This window comes from Lonchura striata, chromosome 1, assembly GCF_050655825.1.
Source record: "Lonchura striata isolate lonStrDom1 chromosome 1, ASM5065582v1, whole genome shotgun sequence".
Lineage (NCBI taxonomy): Eukaryota > Metazoa > Chordata > Aves > Passeriformes > Estrildidae > Lonchura > Lonchura striata.
Genome location: NC_140703.1, coordinates 645,516 through 652,733, shown reverse-complemented (window position 1 = coordinate 652,733; position 7,218 = coordinate 645,516). Strand labels below are relative to the sequence as shown.

The following is a 7,218-nucleotide window of genomic DNA, read 5'->3' as shown; positions in this document are numbered from 1 at the left end:
TGGGGGGGGGGAGGGTGTAGGGGGTGGGGGAGGGGAGGAAGGGAGGGTCGATAAGAGAGGCATAGAGAAAAAAAAATACAAAAGAAAAGAAACGCGCAACAAAAGCAAAAGAAAAAGAGATATAGAGCCCGACCGGCCGCAACCTCCCGCTCCGAGCGCCCAGCACCAAATGGCTCCGCCGGGCTCGCCCCGCGGTTTAAATACCCGCGGCCCCGCCCCGCGCAGGCGCGCTGGGGCCCCGCGCACCTGTGCGCGCACCTGTGCTGGCCCCGCCCCCGGCCCCGCCCCCCGCCCGTAAATGGCGGCGGCTCCGCGCCCGCCCCGTGTTCTGTGTGGATGCTCGGACGGACTGCGGCGGGACCGGCGCTCGGAGCTCCGTGCGGGGATCGGATCGGGGCAGCTCCCGGCCTGCGCGGCGTCCGAGGCGCTCAGCTGAGATCGGGATCGGGATTTGGGTTCTGGTCCCGCCGGTGTCTGCTGGGGGAGCCGGGCGGAGCCGCTCCTTCCTCGGCGGGCAGGGAGGGGGTGCCGGGGCCGGGGGGTCGAGGCGGGATCGGGGCTGGGATCGGGACCGGCAGCGCCGCGGCCGGGAGGAGCCGCTCCGGGACGGGCGCCGCCGCTCCAGCTGCGGCCGGCCCGGGGCTCGGGTCCCGCCGGGGCTCGGGTCCCGTTCTCGCTGTGGCCGCGGGGAGCTGGGGCTGCGTCGGGGCCGGGACCCCATCGGCACCGCCGCTCCCGATGCGCCGCTTCCGGCCCCGCGGGCGGACACGGAGCCGCCCCGCAGCCCCCGCGGGATGCCGAGCCCCCCCGCCCCGGTAGCCCCGTGGCCACCGCGCTCCCCTGCGAGCAGCAGCGCCCGCCTCCCCCGCCCCGTGTCCGCATCCCCGGGGGAGCCCCGCCGGACGAGCGGGGCTGCGGCGCCGCGGCCGGGAGCGGCCGCTCCGCCGGGGCCGCTGCTCCCGCTCCGGCTGTGCCCGGTGCGGGGCTGGAGGAGCCGGAGCTCCGAAGGGCAGAGAGCACCTCCTGTCCTTGGCTCTGCGGGGCGGGAGCTGCCGTGCCCTGCCCGTGGCTCGCAGCGTGCCGAGCGCACGTCCCGGCACGGGCACCGGCGCACGGGACAGCGCTGGCACGGACACGGCTGAAGGGCTGCCCGCGGCTCCTCGGCCAGGGGCTGCTCCCCACAGGCACGCAGGGATGCTTCAGCCCGGACAGACGCCACCGACAGCCCACAGGGACCCCAGGGAACGGCTGGCATTACCTGGGAATGGAGGCACGGCCGTTTGCAGAGGGGCTCTGACAGCAATCCCTGTTTCTGACCTCCCACACAGCTGCCAGGTATGTTCCAGCCACCCCAAATCTCCTCCCTCTTTTCCAGCCGGAGGCTATCATTCACCAGCAGCATTTGAGCCAAGGCAATCTTCCTTCACAGGTACTAAATGCCAAGCAAGAGCCTTGGAGATGCCTTGAAATCAGAGGTTGGAGTGCAATTACGTTTGGAGATTTCCAGGGAGCCAGCTGGAGGTGCAGAAGGGATGGAAAACTCTCACAGGTGGGTCCCACTGGAGATGTGCTGCAGGCAGGGATGTGCATCCCTTTCCTGAGGGGAAAGGACATGCAGAGGCCACTGCCGAGGCTCTGAAAGGAGCTGAGCTTCTGCAGGAGAGATGTTCTGCCTCAGCACAGGCCGGGAGCTCATCCAGCCACTGCCTTGTCCTGCTTTAAAACATCAACTGGAGCCTGAGCTCCGGGGAGTGAAATCAGTTGAATTCCAGGGAACTCTGTCAAGTGACCCCAGACACATCCCTGGGGCTGGGGGATGAGGGTTTTAAATAGCAAGTTCTGTGGAATAGAGACCTGTCCTTGTCCTGATCCCACTGAGCTTCCCTGGAACCTCTGCTGGTTCCTGACACAGCTGGTGCTAAAGTGGCAGCTCTGCATGGGAATTTCCAATCTCCACGAGGCACTGTCAGGTTATTCCAGCAGGAATTCAGCAGGGAACCTGGGGCTGTGGGTATAATTCATCTGAACTAGCAAAGCTGATACTGAACCCCAAATCCAGGCACCATACAAAGAACAATCTTTGTGCTAAAGCCCCTGGGCTGGGAAATTTCAGCAGCCAAATGTATGGAATGATCTAAATCCCAGCAGGCAGCATCCCCCAGCGGGACAATCCAAGTGCCAGGGTGGGAGCTCTTGTCCTTCCCCTGCTGCTGGTGGGACAAATTCCCTTGGCACAGCTGGTGGGGCAGGAGCTGAGAGCAGGAGGGGCAGGAACAGGGATGGGAGATGAGGCTGCTGGAATGTCACCTGGAGCACCTGAACACGTTCTGTCCCTGCAGGAGCCAAAGCAGATCCCTCCTGGCCGGGCTGGAGGGCAGCTGCTGGATCTGCTCTGGGGGAAAACTCCCTGCCCCTGCCAGGAGCACTGGCTCTGCTCTTCCTCCAGCTTCTGAGCAGTGTCAGGGCCACTGTGAGGGAGTTCAAACCCGAAAAATCCCCACAGCCCACGGAGTGAATGATCCCAGGAGAGAAACGCAGCATTGAAATAAAAATCTTACAGCTCTGTCAAAAAGGCTGTGACATCACTGCAACGGGATTCCCAGGAACCTTCTGGTTTGCTCTCGGAATGCTCTTGGTTCTCTTTTATGTATTTTTAGTCCCTCAGTGGGCAGCTTGTAGGATTTATTCTGGGACTTAGAGGTTGAGCAGGGTTGGCTCAGGATTGACCTTCACCTCTGGTGCCTCTTTGTGCAAACACAACGTGGCCGGGCTGGGTGAACTCGTGACCTCAGCTTTCCCCTCCAAAATGTCCCTCACTAATTTCCCTGGGGTGAGCTGGGATTTTGGCCCAGACTGTCACTCCTCGCCTCCCCGTGCCCGCGCAGTGTCCGTTCTGTCCCCACGGTGCCCTGGGGACACTGGGGGGTCCCTTTGCCTTTCTCCTGCCCCTTTCCAGCCCGAGGCTCCTCTGCCCGTGTCCCACACAGCACAGGGGCACCGAAGGGGAAAGGCTCCAGAAAACATTTCTGCAATTCCTCAGCAATTATTTATTTATTTATTTATTTATTTACTTATTTAATCACATTCTTCTCCTCTTCCCCAGGGAGAAGAACATGAACTCACAGCCACCGAGGCCTGACGGGTTCCTGCAGCGAGAGCTCGGTGCGTGTCTGCAGAGGTGAGTGCAGCACCTGAAAGGAAAAAACACAGGGGAAAATGGGATTTATTTTGCTTCAAAGTTATTGCAAGTTCTTAAAGCCCAACCAACTTTTGCTCTTGCTTTTGGTCAGGTGGAGCAGGAGCAGTAGGCAGAGGTGGTGCCATCGATGTGGACGTGCCCGATGCTTTCTGGGGCAGAAAAAGGAGATTAAGCTCACCTTACATCAAGCAGGTATTTAAAAAGATTTATAGCTCTTCAAACGTAGCACCCTTTAATTACCATAATGTTTCTTCCATGATTTTAACTAATTCTCAGTGTATTTTATAAAACTTAAAATAACACCTCCTCCCCATAAAACAGACTCATCAAGCATTAGATAAAAAGTCCTTGTGCCAGTCTCAGGCTTCCACATCTAACAGGAGACCCTCCCCGTAAGCAAACAAAAAAAATCAAAATAACGTACCAAAACTAGTCCTTGCTAACACTAAAAATACAGCTCGACCGTATCCAAAAAACCCCCGATTTTATTTATTCCAAACACCAAATATTCTTAAAATTCTAAATCAATAACTCTTAAAAAAAAACCCCATCAAAACTTACTTCAAATATAGAAAAGCCTAACTGTATAGATAAATATTTGTCCAAGCCCACAAAAAATATAAAACAATCTAATCAATATCCTACATTTAACAAAACCCACTACACAAATTAGTACCATTTAAAATGTAACATAAATAAAAATCTATTACTGAGAAACATATTTCCCAATAAATAAAACCACCCTGTAAAGATATAAGTAATAATCTTAACTCAACAAGCTAAAATGTCTCCAAAACCAAAAGACTTAAAATACCTTCAATATTTATAAATAACAACATTCAATATGTTAAGTGTTAATAAAATCAAACAAAATTAAATGTCAATACATTTAAATAAATACATTAAGTTTCTTTTTATCTATTAAAATTAAGTTTATTATTCCTTACTATCAAAATTCATTCAATCTAAATTTAAATGTTATTTAATATAACCTATCCTAAGTTTTATTAAAAATCACTTCTCTAAACTATACAGTATATGGTTAATATTCTTAAAAAAAATAAAACAACTCAAATTAAAACAACTAAAAGAAAACACTACCAAACGCCTATTCAGAAGTAAAAAAAATACAGTGTATTGTATCATCAATTTCATCAAAAATTCTGTTCTTCATTACAATCTCTACTCTTACATAAAATTTCTAATTCCTACTTTTTTTTTCTCTACTTTTACAGCTCTTAAAACAAGTTAACTCTCTAACTAATCTCTACACTAACTCTATAATTTAACCTAAATTTATCTCATAGTTTTAAATATTTTTCAAGACTAAAAAAAATATATTTCATTAAAAACCTCCTCCAAACTGTTAATCTGATCACTTTCCTCAGTTATTATTACAAAATCACTTCAATATAAAACTCAACTACAACATTAATTTCTTTTTCTAAGTTTCACACTAAGTAATCGCTCTCTCATACATTTCCTCCACCTTCACACTCTCAATATCCAAATCCAAACTCACAATCCTGTCCATAACCACTTTCAAATCTTTAAAAAAAAGTTTACTATATTCAAATATATTCTAAAAACACTTCTAAAAAATCCAATTATTAAATAATGTGATTCATCTTTAATCCTAACATTTTTACTCTTAACTACTATTTTTAAAAACATTATATAAAAATATATTAAGTAACATACACCAATTAAAATTTAAACTATAACCTAACCCTATATCTACCTAAATAAAATAATTAACAGGAAACCCAAATATTTTCTGCGTCAAAAATAAAATTCAAATAATTTTAACTTAACAATTTAACTTTATCAATATAACAAATAAACTTATTATTTTAAACTTAAAAAATCATTATCCACACATAATTATTTAACTTACTACTAATTTAACATTTATCAATTGTTAAAAACTCTAAAATAATGTACCATCTTTTAATACTTACTAATGATATAATTTCACCTATGTTACTAATTATAGATATTATCTAAGTAATTCCTAATTATTATCAATTTCTTCTTTACTACATATATTATTTTATTCTTATATTTCTTCATGCTTATAACTGAAAAATTATAACAACTTATACCATTATCTTGCAAGTCTATACAATTTTATAAAACAAAACTTAACAATACTTATTTCTTATATCAAAACATAAAGTTTACTTATATCTCAACAAGTACAAAAACCCAAGTAAATTTCAATAAGGAACATAAAACCAGATCACACAAAAAACACACTCACCACTCCACAAAACACCAATGTAAATACACAGATAAATTACACTATGTAAATACAAATGTAGATTATGCAAGAATTGCAACTTACACCTGACGTCTTGTACTGCACCCACCAAAATATATAAACTTTAGGTTTCTTTATAAATATAAAAATCAATATTATAAAAATCTTATTTAATAACTTTCAAAGTATAAAATTCTATCAAATATTATACTTCTACTCTATTTACTTTATTTACTTTTAATTATATCACTTTACCAATTAACCAACCTAAAACAAACATTTAAGTAACTTTCACTAAAGTTTCAAGTTTAAATACTTTGTATTTATCTAGCACTTCTCAAAAAAATCCATTTTTTACCTACTTACTTAATATACCAATAAAAAACATTACAAATAATCCATATAATTAAAAAGCCCTTACATTATTAACTCTTAATATAAAAATAGTTACCAATTTAAAACAAAAACCTCATTTATCCAAGGCGGGAGATGGGCATGCAAGGCAGTGAAGTGCCAGGGAGTGGTAAGAGGCCAAGGCAAGTCTAGGGTTGGCTTTGTCAGGAAAGCCAAGGGAATAAAAGCTGGCGGGAAAACACCAGAAAATTGTGAGAAAGGAAGAAAAGGGGTGTTCCTCTGGGAAGGTGACACGGCTGACAGGCAGGCTGAGGCGCCTTCCATCAACACCTGCAGCACGGGCAAGAAACAGGAGGAGCTGGAAGCCGCTGTGCTGCAGGAAAGTTACGGCCTTTTGCATCTCTGGGATGTGGTGGGATGAATCCCATGACTGCAGTGTCACTACTGAGAGCTCCAGCCTGGTCAGAAGATACAGGGGAGGAAGGGGAGATGGAGGGATTGCCCTCTGCACCAAGAAGTGGATTCCACGTGAGGAGCCGTGTTTGAAGAACAGCCACGAGCAAGTCCAAAGCCTGTAGGCAAGAACCCGTGACCAAGGCAGCCAAGGAGCCCTGTGGATAGTATCTACTCCAGGCTGCCTGATGAAGGGGATCCTGCTGACAAAGGCTTCTTTCTAAAGCTACAGGAAGCATTGTGCTCGTTGGCTTTCGTCCTGCTGGAGGGCTTCAACCACTGCGCAGTGCAGATCCTTTCTTGACAGGTGACTGAAACAGAGTTCCAGTGACCTTCTCAGTTAAGGTCTGTCACATGCAAAGAAATGCTGCTTTTAGCATCACTAGAAATTAATGCCAGCTGTAGATATGACAAAACCACAAGTGTCTTGCCCACTGAAAATTTTGAAAGAAAGCAGACTGTCTTCAGCAAGATTTAGGATCAAATGCAAAGAGCCACATATCTCTTACCTGATTAATTTCATAGCCACGATTTCGTGTCTTTTGGCTCTTAACATGGATAGTCTTAAGCTGTACTTTGTCATCATTTGGTCAGCTCATGAGGTTTTTTAGTTTTAAAAAAGGCAGAGAAACTGCAACTATCTATCTTTGAGTAGAGGAGCACATACAAAATGTCAGGGTGAAAGATTACTCATACCAGTGTGAAAAACGCTAATCACTTGGTTTTTAAAAGTTTAAAAGTTTAATAATAATAAAATGGTTATAAAAATAATAATATCACTAGAGTACTAAAGTTTAGAGTTAGGACAATTACAAGACAATAAAAAAAGTAAAGAATTACGGACGTCCGGATGTTCTCGGACATTAAGTTACGAAAAGCATGACTTGTGAATAAAGGAATCACCCTTAAACTAATATACTTGTTGCATATTTATATATCTTTTATGGTT

General features: G+C 45.3%; 1 pseudogene; it reads left to right on the top strand.

The window, feature by feature from the left end:
• On the top strand, positions 1 to 3,783 carry LOC146768545 (uncharacterized; annotated as a pseudogene).
• Positions 3,784 to 7,218: the final 3,435 nt, after the last annotated feature.